A 27,783-nucleotide genomic window follows, 5' to 3' on the forward strand; every position below is an offset into this window, starting at 1 on the left:
ACTTCTTGCTGACGAATTTGAATGTGGTAAAATTTCTCTTTGAGCAAAACAAATGGTCCAGTCTCTGCGCTTAAACATAACAAGTTACCCGAAAGAGTGGTTGGGCAACTTGATCTAGCCAAGTGCAACATTAATACGTCATAAATCACATATTATGTGGAAATTTAACAAAAGTGTTAATTGGCTGACTTGAAAGGACAATTTGTTTTTGGGTTTAACGCCGTTTTTCAACAGTATTTCAGTCATGTAACGGCGGGTGGAAAGGACAATGAAGAAATATCTAGTTTGACTGAAAATGCAGGAAAAGAAGAAAAAACATCCAACTAATATTCAGAAAAAGAAAGCAAGAAATCAGTCTTAAAAAGAAAACAATAATTCTTGAAAAAAGGAAAGATATTGAGCAGAATAAAATGTAAGAATTAGAACAAAAAGAAATAACAACAAAATACATCATCCATTATGGTTTATGGCAGACTGCTGCAGAAATAAAAAAAACAACAACCTCAGAAACCGCAAGAAAGATGCATTCCACAAATAATAATAGGAAAAAATGTAAGTCATACATTTGAAGAAGACAACAAATATGTCACCTACAGAGGAAGTTATTTCACAAGTATCTGGCTTCATAGCATGGTTCAATATTTTATGTGAAAAGGAACCAGATGTTGAAATACTGTTGAAAAAAAACGGCGTTAAACCCAAAACAAACAAATAAACAAGTTATTTACACATACAAACTCATGGGACTTTGGAAATGGAGATCTCACTATTGTAATTTAGGTATAAAGTAAATAATATCAAATGGATATGGAACATGACACATATTAATGGAAAAAATAAAAACATGAAAACCCCACACTAAAATATGTTCAAAATGACAGTATACATGTCATGAAAATACTGATTAAATTTCATGTTTCTAATCATCACATCATTTTATTTTTCAGGAACAGACAGACCTCTTATGATAATTTGAATCACTTACTGAATGACTTTTTTCATACTTAAATCATCACAAAATGTTTATACCTTCTTTGCATGAAATAACTGTCTCAACGACAGATAATGTTTAATAAAGCCAAAGTTTTTATAAAAACAATCAGTATCTTTCTTGGAAGAAATTCATTTGGAAGCACTTTCTTTATTAATAATTAACAAAATAAAAAAAAACAAAAAAAAAAAAACAACAACAATTAAGTATGCTCAACTTAGGTGTAATTTAACTAAATATTATCTACAAAGGGAAGCTAATCAAATATGTAATAAATTTAAAAACTGATCCCATAAAATAACACTGTTGACCTCCCTTGCTGATGTCTATTTCCAGTTCATTTGTTGACATTTATGGAATCAAAGACTAGTTCGAAAACAGAATAAGACTGACAAACAAAGTAAGTTCAAAATTTTGATATATTTGAAAATAAGCATTGCCAGTATATTTTGAACAATATTTTTTCCCCATTAAGTCTGGTAGAAATAGCTCCCGTTTTTTTTTTTCGGAATTCATCGGTTTCATCTTGTGAATTTGTGGAACGTTAGTGAGCAGTGTAAAATCTTATTTCTTCATGTATTTGGTCTGTAACAATGAAATTAACAGAACTCCCCAAAATTCACAAAGGTATAATCAAACAACAATATGCAAAAGAAAAGTCAAAGGAAAGGATTGTTGCATTATATTTGACATATATAATATTCAAGTCTAATAAAAGCATCTGCGAGGCCAACTTTCCTCACCCAAATCTGGTATATATTGTTATAATCTTTACAACTCTGTAATTTGACCCTTTGTTATAATGATAGCTTATGACTTAATCAAGTGTTTTATAACAAAATAATACAGAACTGTAATATGCAAAATTTCAAACTACAATATTGGCTATTACCCTCATAGCATTTCGGGCTTTATCTCCGAAATTTCTATGAACACTTGGGTCAGTATCCATCAACTACTACATAAGCTTATATATTTGTCAATGTGGGTTATTTGATCTAAAATAAAAACTTTTGAACATGTTCATATCATTGTTTATATAATAACTGAATAATACAAAATAATATTCATTACCTAAAGCCCATTAAATGACGATTTGAATCGCCAAACTCATTCTCAAAAGCAAAATGTACACATTGTTTGGGGCTCTCCATACTGAACAATATGTCCTATATTCAAATTGTTTAGGGCAAATGGTACAGCTTCTAAACCATGTTAAATGAGTTATAATACTTTAAACGATCAGAATGAGTAATAAGAAAATATTGACAAAAACAATGTGCATACCAAGTTTGACATTTCCTCCAGTTTGTAGCATTTTGGAATTATCACATCATTTCGTATTATCCGGATAACAAGGGTGTATACGTTGCATATGAAAAAATATATGGTACCGGGTGATTACTTTGAGCTTTCACAAAACTTATCCGTATAGGGCTCAACGTAAATGACGCCCTCACACGATATTAAAAGCCTTTCATGCTACTGTGACCTGAGATATATGTCAGTGGTTATTTTTTTCAGCTTTCACAGAACGCATCCGTTTACGACTCGATGCAGGAACGAGCCTGTTTTCATACCGGGCTACAGTGACTTATGTGTTTGTCCCTCCCTTTCATTGAAGGTATATCTTTGAAGACCTGTACGATTGTGATCTACAATTTGAGGGGTTACATTGCCGATTTGGTGCATTGGTTAAGGCAGGATGACATTTTCAATTCGGAGTAAAATTATATATTCACAGAGCAAATGTTTTCTATACGTTGAATATGAAAAAAATATATGGTACCGGGTGATTACTTTGAGCTTTCACAAAACTTATCCGTATAGGGCTCAACGTAAATAAAGACCTCACATGATATCAAAAGCCTTAGTAATTCATACTACTGTGACCTGAGATATATGTCACTAGTTTTTTTCCAGCTTTCACAGAACGCATTCGTATGCGACTCAATGCAGGAACGAAAATTGCATTACAAGCCTGTTTAAATCCCGGGCTACAGTGACTTATGTGTTTGTCCCTCCCTTTCATTGAAGGTATATCTTTGAAGGTAAGATTGTGATCTACAATTTGAGTTGTTACATTGCCGATTCGGTGCATTGGTTAGGGTAGGTTGACGGTATCAATTCGGAGTAAAATTATATATTCACAGAGCAAATGTTTTCTATACGTTGCATATGAATAAATATATGGTACTGGATGTTTGCTTTGAGCTTTCACAAAACTTATCCGTATAGGGCTCAACGTAAATGACGCCCTCACACGATATTAAAAGCCTAAGAAATTCATGCTACTGTGCTCGGCGATATATGACCATTTTGTGTCGATTCGCCGTAAAACCCAACTCACTCACTCACTCATGCTACTGTGACCCAAGATATATGTCACTAGTTTTTTTTTTCAGCTTTCACAAAATCCACGTTAGTGGAACCGAAGTTTGACATTTAAATCTGTCATCGGTTGTAGATCCGGTTCGAGGATAAAAACATTTTGGCGAGAACTGTTTCAGTGGTATTAAACCTAAAAGTTTATTTAGGTAATGAAAAGATGTATGTTTCTCGAGTGCCGCAATTAAAACCGGTTGCTTGACTCCGTTATATAGCGGAGTCTGTAATATATCACAGACGCTCCAGGTCTGTTTCTAGTGGACACGGAAACCGGTTTCCGATCAATAACTGGAGGACCACTCGACCCAGAATGTTGAAACTTCATAGGATGATTGGGCATGCAGAGTAGATGACACCTATCGATTTTTGTGTCACTCTGTTAAAGGTCAAGTTCACAGGAGCCTGAACATTGAAAACCGATTCCGATCAATAACTTAAAAAGCACTTGACCCAGAATGTTGAAATTCATAGGATGATTGGACATGCAGAGTAGATGACCGCTAATGATTTTAGGATCACTCTATTAACGGTCAAAGACTCAGAGGCCAAAAGTCTATGTAAAACAAGTGGCCTTGGGGCGGGACTGATTTTATCCCCAGAGAAATTATTTGAACAAATTTGGTAGATGACCACTAGACAATGCTGCAAGCCAATTTAAGCTCTGTGTCATACGGCTTTAGAGACTTATTTTCTTATTTCTAAATTATTCAGTCTTTGAGCAATTAGTGAACCATAGGTGGGGTCAATTTTGACCCAATTGGCATGTTTTGAATAATATTGGTAGAGGACCAGTAGGCCTTTGGAGAAAAAGATTGCTAAAGTCTTTCCTTTTGGTTGCGATGGCAACCAGAAATCTGCATGGAATGTAATTCTTTAGCAACATTGGTAGAAACCCACACAAGGAACATCTCCGCCAAGTTTCATCAGCTGCCATCAAACGAGTTCAGAGGAGATGTCAATTGAGGAAAAGTGTGGACGGACAGACGGACGGACAATTGACGAGGACTGATCACAGTAGTCCACCTAAAACAACAGAATATTTGTTGATTCTTCTACAATGGTTCCAGACTAAGATCATACAATTGTTAATGAAGTCTTATTCATACACGTTCAATTTTGTTTAAAAGCTGCGTTGCTTAAAATTCAGCATGCCAAAATCATCGTATTCACTTTGTTTTTACTGTTAGACTTGACAAAAAGAAACACAGAAACACAAAATGTAATTTCTTAGTGGAAAAGGGGCAATAAATCTGACTAATGCTCATGACGTTCCAATACAACACTTGTCATAATTTTGTAAGGCATATCAGTATCAAGACAAATTTGTTAATTTTAAAGATTCTTCAAACGATTATTTAACTGGTTACGACAGTTAGAATTTTCAGCAGTTCTTTCTCTACTGATTATCTGGATAGCTCTCCTAAATCTTTCATGGGATTTTGTTTACTTTTGTTTTTGTTGGATTTAACGTCTCGCCGACACAATTTAGGTCATATGGCGACATTCCAGCTATTGATGGTAAAGAAGGATCCTAGGTACCGATCCGGGCATTATTTCATCACAGGTCATTTTCAACAATTAGGTAAAATTTACTGTCTTATCGGTAAAATTATCCCCCCTTGAAAACACCTGGCTGGGCGGCACCTAGGTAGAACCACCGACCTTCAGTAATCCAGCTGGATGGCTTCCTTGCTTGAAGAGCGAGGCTCGAACCAACATCGTTTAGGGGCATGTGATTTGAAGTCAGCGACATTAACCACTCGGCCCTGGAGGTCCGTTTACAGAAATTTGGTTCATTTTAGTTTTGCATAATATGAGGATGCATAAGTTGACTAACAACCCCACAATTTTACATACGATCTAATGTTGATATACATCTCAGTTTCCCGGTCGTATGGTTAAATTTCAAATCCGGAAAAGCTTGAAATTAGAAAATTAACAGAATTGAGCCGTGCCATGAGAAAACCAACATAGTGGGTTTGCGACCAGCATGGATCCAGACCAGCCTGCGCATCCGCGCAGTCTGGTCAGGATCCATGCTGTTCGCTAACAGTTTCTCTAACTGCAATAGGCTTTGAAAGCGAACAGCATGGAGCCTGACCAGACTGCGCGGATGCGCAGGCTGGTCTGGATCCATGCTGGTCGCAAACCCACTATGTTGGTTTTCTCATGACACGGCTCAGAATGAATGCAATATTATAGGACATAAAAGATCTTGAACAACAGAAATAAAAGACAACATTTTAAAATTCACAATGGCGCATGTCATTTAATTACATCACGTATATTCTCATGCAGAGGGCCTTTTCAATGAAATAGCTAAACTAAAAATGGTGGTTTTGTGTCCCGATTGGAAAGCAAATTACTATATTTAGTAACAACTTCCCCCTTCGGGAAGTAGGAAAAACCATTAATTATTTTCCGAATGGGAACCAATATAACTTTTCATGTTAAAGTGTCTTCAGCACCGTTTATCTTTAGGATATCAAATAAGGCGCATTTTGCATAACATAACGAAATGTACAAATGAACACCTCTATTCTATTGATGTCTTTATTAAGTAACTTAATTAATTATAGAAAAAACATTAATATAATTATGAGAGTATATCATCAACATATTTCAAATGGATTGACAATAACCTTTTTGTAATCTTAACAAGTATCGTAAGATGTTTTGTATCCATGTAACAAATAGTAAAATATTAAATTTAAAACTCAACAAAATATAACAAGAGCACTGTCTTGCGGGTGCAGATGCTCATCTGTTTTTTTTTTGTCTCTTTATAACAGAAATATTGTCCTAAGACCAAAATGGGCCATAATTCTTGCAAAAAGCAATGTAGAGTTTTAATGGCGAATAACTGCTCCAAATTTTAAAGCAATAGCTTTGACTGTTGAGGAGAAAAGCTGACCTAAACGCAAAAGTTAACCAAGAAATCTAATATTTTCTAAGACCAAAATGGGCCATAATTCTTGCAAAACATAAGATGAAGTTATGTTTCTTGCTGTACAGAGTCAGCTTTTTATGCAGATCAAGTGTTGCAAGTTTCAAAGCAATACCTTTGACAGTTTAGGAGAAAAAGCTGACCTAAATATAAAACTTTATCTAAAAATCTGATTTTTTAATTCCAAATAGAGCCATGATTCTTGCAAAAAGCAGGATGGGGTTGTGCTTCTTGCTGTACAGAGTCAACTATTGGTGATGAACAAGTGTTTCAAGTTTTAAAGCAAAAACTTTGATAGTTTATGAGAAAAGTACAGCTATTATCAATCAGGTAACAACCATGAAAACAACTTATTTACATAATACACTTTTTCTGTTTATAAAAGTTTGAAAATTTCAAAGTTCATTTCATTAAAGCAACAATTTCTTGCGATATGATAATAAAAGTGAATATAAGAAATTAAGAATTATCTGTTTGATTCGGGTCAAAAGAAAATCCAAAAATAAAGCAAAATGTGTTTGTTTCGTAAAGTAGTCACTTAAATAGAATTTCCAGGTAGGTAGATGTTTTGTCAGTAGTTCGAGGTATTAAAACTGAGTAAAAATCTATGGACATCAGTTAAAAAATGTCGGCTTTCCATTGGTCAATTTCAAATTTACGTCAACAAACAGCCAATCAAATTCTGTAATTTCGTGACCATGCTCCCTCCGTGACCTATTTCTGCTGGTTTCTCTCCTCAAGTTCACGAAGTAATTCAGCAAGAACATTATTTAATGTTCTACCAGGGCGTTGTCCGTTTGGTCTGTTTCCTCCAGGGCGACCGTTGTTGTTAGATGGGGGTCGCGGAGGTCGTACATTAGGGGCAGCTGTAGTGGTAGTAGTGGTGGTGGTTGTAGTTGTGGTGGTAGTCGTGGCTGGTCTAAACACTTCAATGTCTAAAGCTGGAACATCTCGGCATCGGGTCCTTGTATTGCTATACAATACAAATAAGCGATACATATAACAGAGAAAAGCTTTACGTGTGGCACGAATATCTAAAAAAAATCAAGATTAACCTTGACCTGGATTTAACATGGTCTTAGACGCACGTCTTAAATTTATTCCACGCAATTGGTATAAAAAAAGTTCTGTCAACTCTTTAATTCGGAACGTCTAACAAGTTCTTGAATCAAAGTTAAGCATCAATTATTTACATCTGAAAACAAAGGTTGCTTAAGGGGTTGGGATGGGGCTCGGAATTTTCTTTGATTAACGTGAAGACTACACGCACTCAAATCATTCAAATATTAGAAAATATGCCTAGTATTAAAATTTCTTTCCCTGACTGGCTGATTTTTGATAAGCCAGTGACAGGGTTGCATTTAGACACTAGTCTAAAACATCGGTTCTTTGTTGTTGGAACCTCGTTTATACCATAGGCAGCAGTCATCTAAAATACTTGTTCTTATCCTGTTATCGTCATAGTGCAGTCTATATAAAATAAGATTTTGTTTGCTTTTGTTGTTTTCTTTGTCACACCGACACAATTATAGGTCATATGTCGCTCCAGGTTTTCATGGTGGATGAAGACCCCATATGCCTCTCCGAGCATTATTTCATCACAGACGGGCACCTGGGTAGAACCACCGACCTTCCAGCTGGATGGCTTCGTCGCATGAAGAATTTTACGCCCCGAGCGAGGCTCAAACTCACATCGATGAGGGGCAAAGTATCAACGACCTCAATCACTCGGCCGCGGAGGCCCATACATATAAAATAAGAATTAGCACATTCAGGAACAACTGAACTTACGTAGCAATGAAAGCACTAGGGTAGTGGACTTGGTCAAATTTGTAGACCTCGCACATAATCCTAGACAAGGTATAATTTCTGATAGCTGCTTGCTGGGCTGAAAAAAAAGTGAAGATAAACAATAGGTGCGTGTGTCTTTCTTATTAGGCTTAAAGTCAAACTCGTGCACAGATTACCCGATATTTCATATGCCCGGCTTAAATGTTGTACCAAGACTCCAGAAGCCAATCCAAACATTGTTCAAGGCAAGAGAGAGCACAGCGGATGAGCAAATGATCTTTCAGAAGCCAGATATCTGTTTTCCCCTTGAAAAAAGATTCCTCAGACAACCCACGGAGACTCGAAACTACAACAATGGCATAACAAATGATTCCGGATAGATAATTCATGAAACTGGCGATTTTCAACCTTGTGTATAGAGTTCATTCTGTTAACGTGCAACTAATATTTCATTCCAGAGATTTGAGAAGTCAATTGTACTCTGAAGCAAGCATCTATGTACAGATTCACATAAGTACTTATAAGTACTTTATCATGTAAACGTACTGAAATATCTTACCCTGAGTTAGCCCTGCATCAACTCCTTGATACCAGAACCTATCCCCAAACTTCAGACGCATAAACTGGTCACCAAGAATACATTCCAATGTTGGACCAACTGTACTTGATTCTACAGGTGTTTCTGTCAGCGCTCCAGTAAATAAATCTATGTCTTCAGGTGACCTTAAATATTCAGAACAGCTCTGATGAAAATGAAATTAATGAAATTAAGTATATTAAACAAGCTTCTGATTGAGAGTAGATCTATACATTACTTCCAGTTTTTGTTTTATTTTTTCGATTTTTAATTTAGTGTATTGTTTTTTTTTTGTTTGTTTGTTTTGTTTTGTTTTTTGTTGTTACTTTGTACCACTTTCAGTAAAAGATTGTTTTTAAACAAAACGGTTTTATGAAAATGAAAAAATCTCGAAAATAAAGAGAAGTTTTTAAGAAAATAATATTTGACCCGTAATTTTATTAAAATCACAACAGGTTTACAAGTACTAACTGGTATCCAGCCGACTTGAATCTGGTAATCATGTCGTCATCGTGGTCTACAAGGTCTGACCACGCTGAAACAGGCGACAGTCCACAGTTTGCACGGAATTCCGTGTAAGATTTCAGTCCGTGATCACGGCCACGTTGAATGTTCAAAGAGACAAGATCGAAGGCAACATTGTTGGCACGGTCAATGAAAAGACGGCTTCTAGCTTGTTCTTCCACGATCCTGTCAGTTTCTGGGGAATTCTGACCGGACAACCAATATGCTAAACCTTCCATGCCATTTGGATCGCCGCTGACGTATGTCAGGAAGGGATCATTGTAGGTGGCGTCAGTATCAAAACGCATGTTGATTGGTCGAAGATTGCGTCCAAATAAGGACATATCACGTGGAATCCACGTGTGGCCCATCCTGTGAAATAAAAACAGAACAAGGTTTACATTTGTAAATACACAGATGTAAAGTGACAATATTGCTCTTGTATACTACTTGTAGTTGTCAGTTTAGATAGTGCACTACTAAACCTAAGGTGAGTATAATATTACTTTGAATTTTGACAGAAAAAAATGGTATTTTGATACACCTCCGCAGACGACATCGCACTTTAAAAAGCAGGTAACATTCGTCTCCGTTGCTTTGCTCTTTCTGTGCGCCAACATTAAATCGAATCTATTGGATGTACGCACGTATTAAGTGTACAATTTACTGACTAAAGGCAACATGGAAGCCCCCGACAAGTAAATGGATTCAGGTTGCAACGCTTGAAACAAAAAGTCGGTGCAATACAAGTTCCTAGCAATTGTCCGTAGGCGTCTTCGGGCGGAATGTTCATTAAACGAGAACATGTTTGTGGCGTTTTTGGCGCCTGTTCCGTTAGAAAAAGAAAACATGCTCGATCACCAAGAACATGATCAAAGAACAGTGTTCGCGGGTCAAAATTTTACACCACCTTTCACGGGGAGCACCAGGAACGCGGTTCGAGAACACTCAATTGGCGGCGAAAAAAAATTCTGCACTTTTGTCATATAGAAATCAAAATACAAGTTAGCAACAACGAATCCATGCAGTCCGCAGTTTCAGTGTCACATATATCCTCCGGCATTTGATATATAATTTTTGTTTCTTCTGGCGAAATGATGGGCACAACCATCTTGAATGTTCTTGATTGTACGTTCTTGGCGTTTGTTGGAACACGGATCTCTAATATCTCGTACCGACACTCGAGTTATCAAGAACTTCCGCCCGAAGTTACCGACAGCTTACCTGTATGCAATTCCAAAACTGCTTGAAATGGTAGCGTCGATGGACGGGTCATATTCATATGGCTGACTGCTCAACAGCTTGTACTTTTCGAGCGCCGTAGATGAAAGGAAGGACGGGAGAAATTCATCGTAAACAATCTTCTACATGATAGCGATGATGATTTTTCTGGTTTCCTGGAAAAGAGTGTCCGGATCTGGGTAGGACGACTGAAGAAGGCGGGCAATTCGGTTGTGCTCAAGAACGAAAGCATTGTGGTAGGCAGCCAAAGAAGGTACAGTATTCACACGGTGATCACCTGAGAATAATCAGACATGCATCAGTAAGTCTATTTTTAGAAACACGCGTTACACCATGCACGTGAATAAGTTAAAAAGCCAGTTGTAGATTTACACAATTTCGGAACCTTACAAAGTTTGTTGGCGAAACAATGAAACAATGATTGGTTATTATTTGCCAGAGAAAACCCTACTGGTTGCTTTTTATACAGTGCTAGTACGTACAGTCTTTGAACTTTACAATTAACTAAAATGTAAACACGTACTTGGATAAATTACGATAGATTAAAGACAGGTATATCTTGCATATATACTGACCAGCCAGACTACAGGACTCTCCGGCTGCGGTGTTAGCATGACATGCGGTCTGATCTGGATTGTCTGGGAGTCGGAAACCATCTTGTGTTAACATAAAACCTAAAAAATGAAAATGCAAAATCCTTGACTACAGTACATGCACGAGCGTGTATCACCAAATAAGGTCTTCAAATATGTTTTCAGATTTTATCTTACGTGACTGTTTTCGACAAAAAGTTTCACCGACCTTGAAAAACCACGGTTCAATAGGAATGATAAAACGGAACCTATCAAATAGGTACGCATTATTGATATCAAGCAGAAAAGATGAGCATGCTTTATCCAACCATATAACATGTTATTCGCATATTTTGTAGTTCTTTTTTGATGTGATATTCTTTAAAAGAAGGCTTATTCGATTTAAATTGATAAAAGTATTTTGTTTTAAGTTTTGAAATTGGTATAACCGTGATAAGAGACCGGAAAGGGAAACCAACACCGTTCCAGATTTCTCCCAGTAGGCAGTAAACAACCGAGGCAACAGGGATATTAGCGTTTATATTCTTCATCATTAATGCTGTAATGGATGTGTACATATCTACTGTAGACGTGTATATACCTGTAGTACATAGTAGACGTGTACATACTTGTAGTACATAGTAGACGTGTACATAACTGTTGCGCATCGCGGATGTGTACTACATACCTTCTGTACAAAGTGGTTGTGTTGATACTTTCTGTGTTTATATCTGCTGTGCACAGCAGTTGTGTACATAGCTGTTGTACATAGCGTATAAACACATACCTGCTGTACATTGAATATTTGTATATATCTGCTGTATATAGCGATTGTGTAGATACCTGCTGTACATAGCGGGTAAGTACATACAGTGGATGTGCACATACCTGCGACGCATAGGGACTTTGAATACTCCGGTGTGTACATACCCTGCTGTACAAAGAGGATGAGTACATACCTGATGTACAAAGAGGATGAATACATACCTAATGTACAAAGAGGATGAGTGTACATACCTGATGTACAAAGAGGATGAGTACATACCTGATGCACAAAGAGGATGAGTACATACCTGATGTACAAAGAGGATGAATACATACCTAATGTACAAAGGGGATGAGTGTACATACCTGATGTACAAAGAGGATGAGTACATACCTGATGTACAAAGAGGATGAGTACATACCTGATGTACAAAGGGGATGAGTACATACCTGATGCACAAAGGGGATGAGTACATACCTGATGCACAAAGGGGATGAGTACATACCTGATGTACAAAGAGGATGAGTACATACCTGATGTACAAAGAGGATGAGTACATACCTGATGTACAAGGGGATGAGTACATACCTGATGCACAAAGAGGATGAGTACATACCTGATGCACAAAAAGGATGAATACATACCTGATGCACAAAGAGGATGAGTACATGACTGATGCACAAAGAGGATGAGTACATACCTGATGTACAAAGGGGATGAGTGCACATACCTGATGCACAAAGAGGATGAGTTCTTACCTGATGTACAAAGGGGATGAGTATATACCTGATGTACAAAGAGGATGAGTACATACCTGTACCAGTTTCTCTCAGTTTCTCCATTTCTTCATCTGATGAACCATACACATTAGATGCATCAATAAATGACGTGATTTCATTGATCTGTTGACGACGGCTTTGGTCATTGGAAAACGCTTGAAATTATAAATAATATTACCATAAATGAATAATCAGTAGTTATTTACATAATTAATACATACCAAATTTTCACTGGCTCTGCCTTGTGACTTGAAAGGTTTTGCAATAATATATACGATATCAATACAAGTGTTTCTCGCACATTGTTGAAAAGACATATTGTGGACCCATGTTAACAGCCTTGCGCGATTGAAATTTCTTTCAATTGGCATAACTGTGCGGTGTATCGTTATTCAGACTGCTAATGACTCGTTCAAATGTTTAGACAATAAATACGAAGGTTTACAAAATCCTGTTTGGACAATGTCGTATGTCGTCCGTCATACTTTGAGGTTGACACACGACAATGCGACACGGCATCACGACAATGCGACATGACATCGCAACAATGTGACGTGACATCGCGACACGACACATAACAATAATATCACTGTTGCCTTTCAAAAGCGCGATATTTCGCATTGTCGCATGTCGTGTCACATTGTCGCGATGTTGTGACGCATTGTCATGTGTCGTGATTGTGCCAGAATCGCGACACACGACAAATCCAATTGACACATGACAACGCGACGCGACAACACAAAGCCACGCTCAACAATGCGCAGCGACATTTTAATAATGTTGTGTCGCACTGTCGTGATGATGTGTCACATTGTCGTGCGTCGGCCTCGCTTATATGACCAGGTATGATATAGGTATATATATATTTCTTTGGATTAGGGGCTCGAATCCGGTCGAAAACATCTTAGACATGGTCAAAATACAAAGTTAGAAGACCAAATGTTAGGTATGGGTCCAGGTTATCGATTGGTGCCATGTTCGAGTACCTCGGATACCCGTAGGAGTCGTGGCGGGTCGTGTAAGGACACCATATGGTCTTCCAACTTCGTATTATGACCATGACTAAGAGGTTTTCGACCAGGTTCGAACCTCTATGGCAAAGAAATATACTACAATATATAATACATGGTCATATAAGTATGAGTCCTGGCTATTGATTGAGACCAAGTTCATATATCTGACACACCAGTAAAGGTCACCGCAGGTCATAGAAGGTCACCATGTAGTGTTCAAGTTTAGGAAATACATTTGACAATTTTGACCATGTCTGAAAGGCTTTAGACCCGGTCTGAACCCCTATATGACCACTATATATACCAATATTATATATGGTTGTGCAGGTATAGGACCTGGCTATAGACTGAGACCAAGTTTGGGTACCTAGGATAGCCTGAGGGGTCAGGACAGGTCGTACAAGATCACCGGGTAGTGTTCGAACTTAGATAAAATGACTACTAGTATTTTGACTATGTCTGAGAGGTTTTCGATAAAGTTCGAGCCCCTATGACCAAAATATAGCATGCATGGTCGTGTAGGTATGGATCCTTAAGTTCCTATTTTGACCATATCTAAGAGGTTTTTACCGGGTTCGAGCTCATATGCCGAAGTAATATACCTATATTATACATTTTCATGTAGGTTGGAGTCTTGGCTATTGATTGTGACCATGTTAAAGTACCTGGGGTAACCCTAGAGGTCAGGCAGGTCATATACGGCTACAAGGTAACGGCTCTATTGACCATGTCTGGACAGTTTTCGACCCAGTTGGATACTTTTTGACCTAAACCTGCACCACTTGTATACATGTTCGACTAGGTACGGACCCTGGCTACAGATTAAGACCATGTTCGAACACCTGGGTGAGCCATGGGTGTCAGAGGCGGTAATACATGGCGGTACGTTATTGTAATTTAAACTGAATTTCAGTTGATAATAACAATATGTTAGATTTTGACCCTTGTTTGAGTCTCTACACCCGAAGTACCTACTTACACTATATATGAATATTATTGTAGATGTCTTAGCTTTACATTTCAGCTACTTACAAGTCCATATGATGAAATCAGAGCTCAGGACAGGTATCTGAAAATGACCAAAACTTGTTTTATGTGGTAGGGTGCTGGCCAAGACTAAGCTCGACCCGGGGAGCCGTGAGAATTACATGAATGGTGTCGTTGGACTCATTGAAAATTGTGCTTGAGTTTGCAGGACTACCTTGACTGCTCTGAAAAGTTCATATTTTGAGATTAACACCAGACCTTGACCTATGACCTGGCCTGTTTTCTTTTGCTACTGGCTTGTCCTTTGCAACAAGGTATCATTTATTAAAATCGGACATCAGGTTATGAAGATATGACCCCTCTGACAAGGCCATGCACACCTCTAATATATGAAGAAGAATGCATGTTGTCACGAAAAATGGTACATTTTGAGACGATCCACCGACGAAACCGCTGGCGGTAAAAAATATACAAATTATATATCTGTTTAGACAATGTTTAGAATTTATTTATAAAAGTTATTTCATAAAAATATTTGGAACATTCTACAATTATCTGGTTAATGAATAACACAGACTTTTTTTCCGTACGGAAATACATCTTTTATCCTAAATTACGTACACACGGAGGAACAGATGTTCTTGTTGTTTTTTCTGTTGTTGTTTTTTGCTTTTTTTTTTTTTTTAGATTTTGTCATTTTCTATCAAAACAAGTTTTCATTTGCAATTATTTACCCAAAATGAATATTTTATAAGCACTTTTTCCTTATTTTACGGCTAATATTCTAAGCCAAAAATGACACAGTTCAGCAAATGTTTTCGGCGGCGTGTCCGTCGGGAACGAAAAATGTTATTCATATTCGTTTAGAAAATATTTACAAATACTTATAAAAAGGAATTTCAGTTTGATATCTTACTCCTAAACAATTTTTATAATAAAATGAAAATGATGAATTTTTCGAAAAAATGCGACCAAAATTAGCGTTATACAGTCCCTATAGCAAGTCTACAAATCGTACAGACGGACAAAACTTACCAAAAACTATTTATTTCCATAGATGTAATTGATATTCACCAAAGCGTGTTGCTTTAGAGCCTAAGTTGATGTAAAATATTCTTTTTAGAAAAGTTGTTCCTCCAGTATTTATCACTAAAATGTCGTATGTTGTCCGTCGCACTTTGAGGTTGACGCACGACAATGCGCCATGACATCGCGACAATGCGACACGATATTATTAAAATGTCGCTTTGCATAGTTGAGCGTCACTTCACGTTGTTGCGTGTCGCGTCTCGTTGTCGTGTGTCGTTTGGAATTGTCGTGTGCCGCAATTCCGGCACAGTCACGACGCATGACATTTCAAGACGACAATGCGAAATATCGCTTCGCGTTGTCGAGGGTCACGTCGCGTTGTCGCGTGTCATGTTGCATTGTCGCGCGTCGCGTGTAGCAGAAAAGTCAGACTGCGAAGCACGACAACCAAACAGGAGAATGCGATACGACACACGAGAATGCGGCACGACATCGCGGCACGACACGCGACAATGCGACACGACAATGCAAAATATCGCGCTTTTGAAAGACAATAATGCGACACGACACACGACAATGCGACACGAAACACGACAATACGACACGACAATGCGAAATGTCACGCTTTTGAAAGGCGACAATGTTACACGACACTACAATATTATTTTCGTGTGTCGTGTCGCATTGTTGCGATGTCGCGTCGCATTGTCGTATGTGGTGTCACATTGTCACGATGCCGTGTCACATTGTTGTGATGTCATGTCGTATTGTCGTGTGTCGACCCCAAAGCGCGACGGACGACATACGACATGGTCCAAAAATATTTCCGTAAAGGTTGGATTCATGAGAAATTTAAGAAATTCTCTAGAGTTCGAGACGGTGTTTGTATAATAACCGACCTATCAGGAAGATAATGCGTTTTACTAATGTAAAACAACTCTAACACCGGTAAGCATAGATATGTCAATTATAAGGTAAAGGTCTTACCATCGGGGCAAAACACTGGTGCTGATCTATTGAACTCCATACAGTAATCTTTGGTGAAAATAGGTTCAAATGGATCATTCCCTCCTTCTATTATGATATTCAGACAATTCTGAGTGCTGAAAAAAGAAAATATCCAATAATAGTGCTAAGTGATCTCCTGTGGTTTAGTTTAAACATATTTATTCCCAAAATAGAGTACATTATATTTATACGTATGACATACTGTAGTGAAGACAAAACAGGCAAGGATAAGAATGGAAGACAAGTCTTATAGAATTCTTCTCTTTTGCGGACAAAATATAACTGTATGGGCATATCGAGCTTCAATCTGTAATGGGGCTAGGAATATAGTCTTAAGATATGAAAAGATAAATATATGAAAAAAAAATTAATAAATCGCTGTAAATGTAAAAAATGGAAAGGGGACAATGTATATGGTAGAAGGAAAGTATTCACATAAATGTAGAGATTAGAACAAGTCAAAGGTAGAATAAAAGAGAGAAAGTGGGAAGAAATGGGAATGTCTTAGGGTTGCTAACCAAATCTCTTACTTTCGGAAATATATGCCTGTACATGAGTAAATATAGTCCTGTTATCCTGATCAGATAGGTCTGGGTTTCCAAACAGAATAGTATCCAAGTCAATTCGAAATTCCGCAGATTATTAAGAAGATCGTTGCGACAAAGATCGAAATTTCTGCATTTAAAAAAGAAATGGAAATTAGTTTCCATCTGTCCACACTGGCATAATGGTGTAGGAGAAATACTTTTTAGGTAAAGATGTTGATTCAATGCACTGCACTTCATGGATGGCTAGCTGGACAGAAAGAACTGTTGACCTCTGACCTCCAATTTTGCTAGGAAAAGTCAAAATTCGTCAACTATTGTTATATGTTGATGTGTTTAAACAAGATATAAAACATTTAATGGCTTCCTACTTAATCTATAGACAGTCCAAATACTTTCATATATAATAATTAGTGTTTCGTCAGTAGTGTGTTTTTTTTCTTTTTGTTATTTTTATTAAACTAACAACGGAAAGCTATCATATTTCTGACACAGGTCGGAATATGATCCCCAATATAATCTGATTGTTGGAGGGCTGAAATAAATGGTATCCCACCAAAGAACGTATTTATTCAAATTTAATATTAAAATAAGATAGATCTCGAAATACATATTCAAAAAAGAAAATATATATTTAGCAAGATAGAAAATGCTATACTCACTCTGCTTGTGACGAACAGCAGTCTTTAACGACTAAAAATACAGATTAAAAAATTAAATTAAATTAAATGCATAAAACTGCTGTGAGTTTAACTAACAAAATTTGAAATTTCAGAAAGTCGACTTCCTTTTTATGTAATCATGTAAATAATAACAGTCAGATTTTCGCACAAAGACGTTTATTATGTTTGAAAGTGGATATGATCTTCCGGCAACAAGAATAACGTTGAGAGATTTTTAAGCGAAATTATGCGCTAGGCAGGACTGATTTAATGTTTAGCAGAAGTAGTCTTACCTCCTTGGACAGGTGTAGCGATGAGGTCGTGGTCCAAGAACTGGCCCATCTGGAAGGTATGCAGTGTAATAGAAGGGTTCCTGATTTCCGGTCCCCTGCTGTGGTGTACCTCGTTGCTGATTCTTCGAGGATTTGGCAACTGACCTCCAGAGACGGAAGTCGATCTGGCTAATCCGATACCATCCTCTGTAAAGTGATATTCAATAGAATAAATGAGTCGGTAGACCCGAGAACATGTGGGTCAGCCCTTTTTGCCTTACATTTGTACAAATGATGATTTGTTCATTTATGCTAATGGACGGAACTATGTGCCTCTCGAGACATAATTTTAGGCAAGAACTACCGACTTTCCACAATTCAACTGGATCACTTCAATGCACGTTGACGTTAGCGGGGTTCTAACCTATAGAGAGGAGGACAAGTGATTTGTGGTCTATTAAGGAAGCCTCTAACTTGGTTTTTCAGTCTCCTCAGTTTCCACCTCTATATTTCATAGAAGTAAAAATGATTAAAATGGTACAAGATGTAGATATTTTATATACATAGAATATTCGGAACTTTTTTTCAATACACATAAAAGGTAGTAAATTTTGTCAAAATGAATAAAACACTGTAAATGCAGTGAAAAATCTAATTTTGAAAAAATAATCTCTTCTTGGGTTTGTTTACATGGGTGACAAATCAGAACGCACAGACGCTACCTTATTCCCAGGTTTTCACTTACCTCATTCCCAGTAAGTTCCTGTACTTTTTTGAATTGGTGGTCTCTGTCCTGGAGAAATACCAACTTTATGTAAAGGTTTTATTTCACTCCCACGACGTCAAAACATGAACTTACTGATGGACTAAAATATCAATGTATCTAAACATCATTTTCTTTATATTACCATAAGCAGGCTCCAACACTCTTCTCTGTGGAACGCCTGCCATGCCCCATCTGGGCTTTTGCAAGTTGTTACAACTTCCGTCGACACGTCGGTATTTCTCGTTGCTGTCGCAAGCTGTAAAGGCCGGCAGTGCACAATTACCTTCCGTTTGTCGGGAAAACTCGGCCCTGACATGCTCGCTCTGCAAATCTTCGTGGGTGAAGCCTCTGTAACACATATACAATTCAAATTTACATTACTAAGCCTACAAGGTTATATAGTTTGTAAATTGGTATCTACTTTTAAACAGAGAAATGTACAAGAAAATCCAACATTTACCCTCACCATGCTAAATTTCTATAATGGACTGGTCCATCTTCCAATTTGGGCAGTACCATTTGTCATTTGAAGGGGTGTTTACTGAAAATTTACTGAATATCGGACAGTGCAGACCATGATCAGACTGCACGGATGTGCAGGCTGATTTCGGTCTACACTGGTCGCAAAGGTAGAAGGTGTCCAGCATGGTAAGGGTTAAGGAAAACTACCGAACACGTTTACAGTCGTAAGATTCCAACAATAATCACATTTCTGTAAGGTATGCAAACATATGCCTAAGGTTATATGACACTTTCGAGCTCTTCCGGTTGGGAGTGGGCTATTGCAGGCACACCTGGAAACCGACCTTCCACACATGACCAAATATTGACGTAACGTGCCGTTTGGCTAACTCACGACAGTATGCAGCAAGTTATTAGAATATAAAGGCATTAATTAGCCGGCTAAAGAGCTACCGCCTTTTTGATGCTGTCGTTCTTGTTGGTTTTCTTCAGTCTACAAACGATACCTCACGCTAGTGTACTTAATTGTAACATCTATTATAATCATAATCCAATCAGTATTTAATACATTCTTCTAATAAGAATCTTTGGAGGGATTTGAATTTAAAGATAAGGAAATAACTTATACAGTCTGGAAAGCGGAACATACTCGTTGAGTAAAAGTCGTGCAGCATTTAGCATGATGTTTGCATTCCTGTCTTGTTCCTTGTCTGTACTCGTACGACGTCCGTGAAAATTGGCCATCATGGGACATCTAGATGTCCTCGGGGCCCCAGCTGAAGTGTAAGTTAACGAAGATGAAGTTACACTTTTAGTGTTTTTATATACGCATGGTTTGAAAATGACATAAAATGTAAATGTTACATAAAATTGGCAAAATAAGTAAATTGCGATATTGGATATATGTATAATTATAGACATGCAAAATGTTGACTTCTATATCTTTTATACTAGAATGTTATCAACGGTATAAAACCTTCCAATTTAGATGCCTCACAAAACATTTTCACAGTAACATGGGTGACAAGATGTAATAGAATAATGCTAATCTTGAATTAATTGACGTTTTCATTCACAAATTTTACTGTCGTGTACACAGAGAAATTGGTTCCATTAATTTCTCTTTTTAAGCCATTGGATAGATGTCGTGAAAATCTGTGCAGTTATGAAAGAAGAATATTTTCAAAGGTTTGTGACTTTGTATAATATAATTATCAAAGGTCAGGTATTCAATGTTGCTCATTACAGACCTGGAGCGGTCTTCTGCACATGTCCGGAAGTGACTATCAATTGGAGCACTAAGCAAAAAATACGCAAATTATTGCATTCCCACACTCATTTAGTGTATTAACGTTAGGGTTAATATAACCATGGTTACAAAATATATATATAAAGATACTCATTATTTAAATCACTTGAATCCGGTATATACCGGAGTCTGTAATTTATCACGGGCCCTCTAGGTCTGCAGTCAGTCATAGTCGATTGTTATTTTCATCAAGAGTTGTCACGAGACAACGAAGCTCGCCGCAAAAGATGAAAGGTTCAACAAGAGAATATTCTAAAAAGAGGATGGGAGTTGGTTGAGAAAGAACATTTCATTTTCAATATGATTTTGCTAACGATAGAAAAGCAGCGGATGCATTGATCGGCTTTGGCTTTGAAAGGGACTTGGTTATGCAACCTACCCGTCTTAGCAAGTCTGGAACTGTGAAATGATTACGTATCACCTTAAAGTATGCTACTTACTGATAATTCCTCCAATAATATGTCGTCATTTAAATTATGCACAAAATGGAGTAGTAATCTATGTGTCGACTGGCATTCGAAAGAGTGTTAATTGTTTCAACCCCAACCTTGATCTGCCGTTCTGGCATAACATTGCCAAAAAAACTATATGTTTTACACACAAAACCAATAAAATTAGCAAAATAAAGCTGTAAAACAGTTTAATAATGCTTTGGGGTAACATTTTAAATAGATATGATATGATATTTTATCTCTATTTCACCTCTTTAAAAGCATTTATTTCATAGACTGCTGCTATTTCTTCCGCGAACCCTATTTAATTAAATATGTAGTCAACAAAAAACCAGCCTCACATTTCACATTTCAATACGTTCTTTACAAAAACAATGTATTATATTTATTTTGTTGGGTTTAACGTCGCACCGACACAATTACAGGTCTTATGGCGACTTTCCAGCTTTGATGTTGGAGGAAGACCCCAGACGCCCCTCCGTGTATTATTTCATCACGATCTTCCATAAGCCAGCTGGATGGCTTCCTCACATGAAGAATTCAACGCCCCGAGTGAGGCTCGAACCCACATCGATGAGGGACGATGTAGTTTTCACAATTTTGTAGCCATGAGGCTGCCATCTTGAATTTTGTCCGCCATATTGATTTTGACGTTTTGGTCTCGATCAAAAATCAAGGTTGGTATCAAACTATTATCATGCAAGCGGTTTGTTTGCAGAATTATATTAACAATCCGACTATATATGTTTCAGATATAATTACAAAGTAACAGGAAACATAGTGGCGCTCAGATCATGGAGTCAAAGGACACCGGGAATCCATCTACAGAGAGTCTCTGACAGCCAGATGTATTATTTGTCTATTTCGTACTAAAATCGATACATGGATTTCAAGTCCCAATCAAGTGAATTTTACGACGTCCCAAAATCTGACAATTTGGAAGATTTTCAAGGACCTAATAATGTCAATTAATGTTTATCCGAACGTATGAAATACTAAAAATTCAACTTAAGAATGTAAATATTCATTGTTTGTCATACACTTCCTTCCAAGGTTGTTAAGTTGAATTTTCGATTTGCTTAAGTAATCAAAACCAATTATTTAAATGGCCTCAATACAATACCAAATTTCAGTATATTATCACAATAAGGCCACACATATTAAGCATTTACCTTTTCTCGTTGTTAAGTTATTGCTTTTAGAAAACGGCAGTGGTATGCAATTTATTTCGAAATATTACACGGGTATATTAATAAACTAGTGCAACTGTAGAGTTCAATCATGTTCTCAGTCTTTTAACATGTTTTTATAATTTTCCATATTCTAACGTGACGAATTTTAAAGGTCATATATTTCTGTTATTGCTGAAATATCAAAATCTCAATTAAAAAAAGAAATACTTACCGGCACGCTCATCTAGACGGTAGAGTTCCGTTTTCAGGGCATCAATTTCCTTAGCTCTCTCTATCGCAGACCTGACCTGGTGAGCTGTCGGCACACAATGGGTACCCACTACCAACAGCAGTAGGCCGAGACTCGAACCCAGCATCTGAAATAATGTACTGAAGATTTGACTAGGCAAATACACTAATATCTTTCTGGTGGTATATTAACAGTGTTTGATAAATATACATTTACACTGATAACATAATATTGACATAAATGTATGTATGGATGACTGGTTTCTCAATTGTCGAAATAGTTAAAAATGTGTTTACTTTTTCATATGTACAGTCAGTATTATTTTTATCAGGTACCAAAACAATCATAAGATCGCTGTATAGCTAAATCTGGCTATATAGTATATGTCAGTTTCAAATATAAAACAGTCACCATCCTATCGAAATGATTTATGAAGACAATACCTATGCAGTTTTAGTTTCAGTACATGTTGCGAATTTCTGCGATAAATCATTACCTTGCTGCATTTATTGAAAAAGTGACTGTAAAGACCTTGGTTGTGTGTTATCGTCTTTCATATCTCATGAACCATTGGGACCTCCCTGATTATGACCATTTTGCATTTGATTTTGACATATTTTGCATAATTATTATCGGTTTTAAAGCTGTTTCTATATAGAGCTGGAATTAGCTGTAACTAATTTGTAACTTTTCTGGTACCTGTTTATTTAAATATTGCATTAACCATTTAACGTTAACAAGAATACACAAAAACATTTTTTTTTTTCAAGTTTAGTAAAATGAAATATCTAATCCATGAAAATTCTCACGGATAACGAAGGAAAACGAAGGCTGATTACATATGTGTTTCCGTTTTACACGGGTGGTAAACGCGCAATCCAATTCCCGCCGGGAATACGCTAAAATGGGTTGCGCAACGTCCGGTGCTGGTGTTGCGCGTAAAAAAAAGACGAAATTGAGGTATGTGAAGTTATGATTTTGCTTAGTATGAAACAAGAATAAATTTTCTCGAAAAAAAGCAAAATGCTATTCGACACAGATATGATAATACATCATATGTGTAAAATATCTGGTTTGTAATTTATGATTCGGCTTATTATCACAACAACTCTGGCGACACGAAAAGTGGAAAAAAGTATGAATCAACAGAAATGGCAGTTTCTGACCTCATTTTGCCTAATCTGAGGACATCTGATGCTTTTTATGATAACTCAACTGTTATAAAGTAACGAATATCAAAATTATTTGTTTCAAATCCTGCTTACGGGGACATAATTGATAAAATAATCATCGGGAATGGGGTTGCGCACCGGGAATGGAGTTGCTCATATACATCATAATGTGTATAATGTACACGCGCAACTCCATTCCCGGGGCGCAACCCCATTCCCGATTATTTTTTTGCCAACCTTTGCCCCAAAAGCAACATTTCATTTAAGTGTATGTAATATTCATGACTGTTTTACACGTGTTTGATCATTCGATTCGTCACATTTCCAGAAAGAAGGCACAAGAGTTAGAAAATTTGCATTTTTCATGATTCCATGCTTTTTGACAGCTCGAGCCATGAGAGTTTTCGTGATAACAGAGCCGATTCTTAAATTAATAAGTTGGTATTTCACACATATGATCCTTATTCATTTTTGTGTCGAATAGCATTTTGCTTTTTTTCGAAAGCACTCATTACCAACTTTTAGTAACATCGATCTATCGGAAAGTCGATAAATTTGCCTATATAAACAAAGAAGGAAAAATCACTTAATCTTAAATTTAAAAAGTTCTATTTGGAAATCAAAAATTCGATACCCCACAAATTAAAGTTTAATTTATTCCGGATATGATTGAATATTTATTTTAAAAAATATTTTAATATTTGGTTGGTCCTTTTTTACTTTAAATAGACCCACCGCAGTTCATATAGACTCTGTAGGAAACGGGTTAAAAAAATTGAATTTTTCAAATATAACAGATAAAATGAGATATTTTCCGCAAATAATCAAAAATTCGATACCCCTAAAAATGTAGAAAAATTATTCAATTTTCGTTATGTGTAATTTGTTTTAAATTTGATAATGGTTTGTTTGGTCCTTTTTGCATTTTAGTGTGTACAGTGAACATTTCTTTAAAAATCCGGCTTTTTCCGCCGTTATCCGTAAGTACTCGGAAGCTGTTACGGAAAATATTGTCGTCTGCTAGCCTGACTTTGTCGGTTCAAGTTGTTATAGCTCAAAGCCTATGAAGTGTAGGCAACTTCACATTGACAAAAAAAAAAAACAAAAAAAAACTGAGATTATAATAAGACAAATTAAAACAAATTAATTGCTGAACTCAGAAACGCCGAAACCTAGATCTGCTGTCGTTTAAAATAACGCTATGTAGGATTAAGTGTTCAATTCACATTTATAAAATATACAAATGCTTTTAATTTTCATCGCAAAAAAAAGATACTTATAGCAACTAATTCTCATGTGTTTCCGTAAAATATAGTCTGTCAGTAATTGAGTTTCAAAGCATTCTTAAGAAATATAGCGATAATTAATTTCCAGATACCTATATTACCTATATTATTTTTTGCCGCTGGTGACTTTTTTATTGCCGCGGCGGTCAGGGTCCGATCTCCAACGCGGTCATCTTTTTTTCTTCATATGGGATTTTTTTAATAATTTTGAAACAAAAAAAAATCATTTTCTATTATTCATAATATGACCAAACTTTAATTTGAAAGATAGCCTTGATGAACTGATAATTCTGCTTCTTTCCGAATCTACTTTGTATATATTATTCTGTATTCTTAAATTAATGCATGTTTTTGGTACATTCTTAAATCATTCGTTTAAAAAATTGCGATATCTATTATTTGTTTTAGTCCCAAGATTGCACACAATCACATCAAGCATAAAATAATTTAATTGTAACAAATATCTTAAAATTACCCTTTGACTTTTATTGTGTATTACAATATTGCCTAGGGGTAAACAGTATCCGTTCAGCGTTGTTTCAAGCCGGGTCATAAAAAATATGTTACCCGACTTACTACAAGTGATAGGTATTTTTATGGTTTTATGGTTTTTGCGTTTTAATATATTTATTTCACTTTCTTCTGTCTTTATATAGTCTTTATATGCAGACTGATCATGATCTGCACCGACCGCAAAGGGAGAACAAATCGTGTCCAGCATGGTAAGGGTTAAGTATTTCCTTTTAAAAGTAAACGTCTTATTTCTATACTTCTTTTTCTTTGAAGCGATTGGTCTCCAAATCGTCCGACAACAAAAATACTTTTTAGATATCTTGAAAAAAAGAAGCTATATTTCTTATGAAGGCTTCAAAACTTAATTACTGACAAACTTTATGTTACGGAAATACATGAGAACTTGCTGTTTTACTACCTTTTACGATAAAAATCGAAAAGCATTAGTGATTTAGAATTTTGAAAATATTTTAGAAACAAAAGCTCATACTCTAACAACAACAATTAGTACGGAAATCAACGAATCCGTCCGGTAGCGATGATATTGGATTATTGGTTTTATTGGTTTTTATGATAGGTAGATCTGCCCCGCTTTATCGGTTTAGAGATGTTACTAAAAGTTGGTAATGCGTAAATGTGTAATTATTTACAAAAACAAAAATCCACCTACCTCGATTTTGTATATATTGATGCGCAACACCAGCACCGGAAGGCGCGCAACCCATTTTTAGCGTATTCCCAGTGGGAATTGGATTGCGCGTTTACCACCCGTTATATAACTTACAATGTTGCGAAGTAAGTTTTTGAAAATCAATCTCGAAATATGAAAGACTGTTAACAATTTATTTTGTCACATGTTATCACGATCTGTCAAATATTGTTTTTCATAATAAATACTGGACAAAGACCTCCTCCGACACTGTCAAACATAATACTCCAGCATTGCAGACCATAAACAAAATGAGTCGCACCATGAGCAAACCAACATAGTGAATTTGCGACCAGCATGGATCCAGACCAGCCTGCGCATCCGCGCAATCTGGTCAGGATCCATGCTGTTCGCTAACGGTTTCTCTAATTGCAATAGGCTTTGAAAGCGAACAGCGTGGATCCTGACTAGACTGCGCGGATGCGCAGGCTGGTCTGGATCCATGCTAGTCGCAAAGCCACTATATTGGTTTTCTCATGGCGCAACCCATTAATACTGATAAAGCTTAAAGTTCGGAAAGGCTAGTTTGCGACATTTTTTTCGGAAATATGTACAATTTTGATAGAAAGTTTGGAAAAGTATCGTGATAACGTGAAAGTTTCGAGCATTCACGCGAAATTTTGCTCCAAAACCAAAACAAAATTTTCAGGAAATTAAAGATATCTAGAAAATATTTGTTGGGGTAATATTTTTCCGGAAAATGAACATATTTCCTGAAAAGTTTAGAATATTATCATGATATGAGCCGCGCCATGAGAAAACCAACCTAGTGGCTTTGCGACCAGCATGGATCCAGACCAGCCTGCGCATCCGGTCAGGATCCATGCTGTTCGTTTTCAAAGCCTATTGCAATTAGAGAAACTGTTAGCGAATAGCACGGATCCTGACCAGATTGCGCGGATGCGCAGGCTGGTCTGGATCCATGCTGGTCGCAAAGCCACTATGTTGGTTTTCCCATGGCGCGGCTCATTTATTTCTCTCTCGTAGCAGAAATATTTTACTTATGAAACCGATTGATAGCGCAAAGATGCCTTACACAGTTACAGAACATCCAGGATTTACTGAAAAAAAATGTTTGTTTCTTTTTGTTTCTTCTTTTTTGTTTTTTGTTTGTTTTTTTTTGCACGCATATATTTAATTAATACTGTATTTTATTGTTTGATATGCAAAAGAAACTTACCTCTATAAAAGAAAGAACTTTCGTTCACGTTTTATCCGCAAGTATTTGTACGTGTCACGTCTTCCTTCCCGTTCGCTACCGTATTTATAGTCTAAAACGCTACATATAACTTCACGGTTAGTTAGCTGCCCCAAAAATTTAAACTAACAGCTGACTATTGTGCAATAGATCGGGTACAATGTCACGATTTCTTTACAAACGCCCTAGTTATTGTCGTGGATTTATTGTAATATGGTATTTTTTTTTTAAATTAATATTTAAACAGTCATTCGTTTCATTGAATGACATGGCAGTCATCGCAAAATGATATATGTACTGCACGGATGTCTTTAAAAAAAAAAAGAAAAAAGAAAGAAAGAAAGAAAGAAAATGATATCTACATCGAAAGCAAACAATACACATTTCAAGACGTTAACCCTTACTTTGCTAAATTTCTATA

General features: G+C 36.6%; 1 pseudogene; it reads right to left on the reverse strand.

Annotated features, from left to right (window-relative positions):
* Nucleotides 1-5,918: 5,918 nt before the first annotated feature.
* On the reverse strand, nt 5,919-27,469 carry LOC123566458 (heme peroxidase 2-like; annotated as a pseudogene).
* Nucleotides 27,470-27,783: the final 314 nt, after the last annotated feature.

Source organism: Mercenaria mercenaria, chromosome 8 (assembly GCF_021730395.1).
Source record: "Mercenaria mercenaria strain notata chromosome 8, MADL_Memer_1, whole genome shotgun sequence".
Taxonomy (NCBI): Eukaryota; Metazoa; Mollusca; class Bivalvia; order Venerida; family Veneridae; genus Mercenaria; species Mercenaria mercenaria.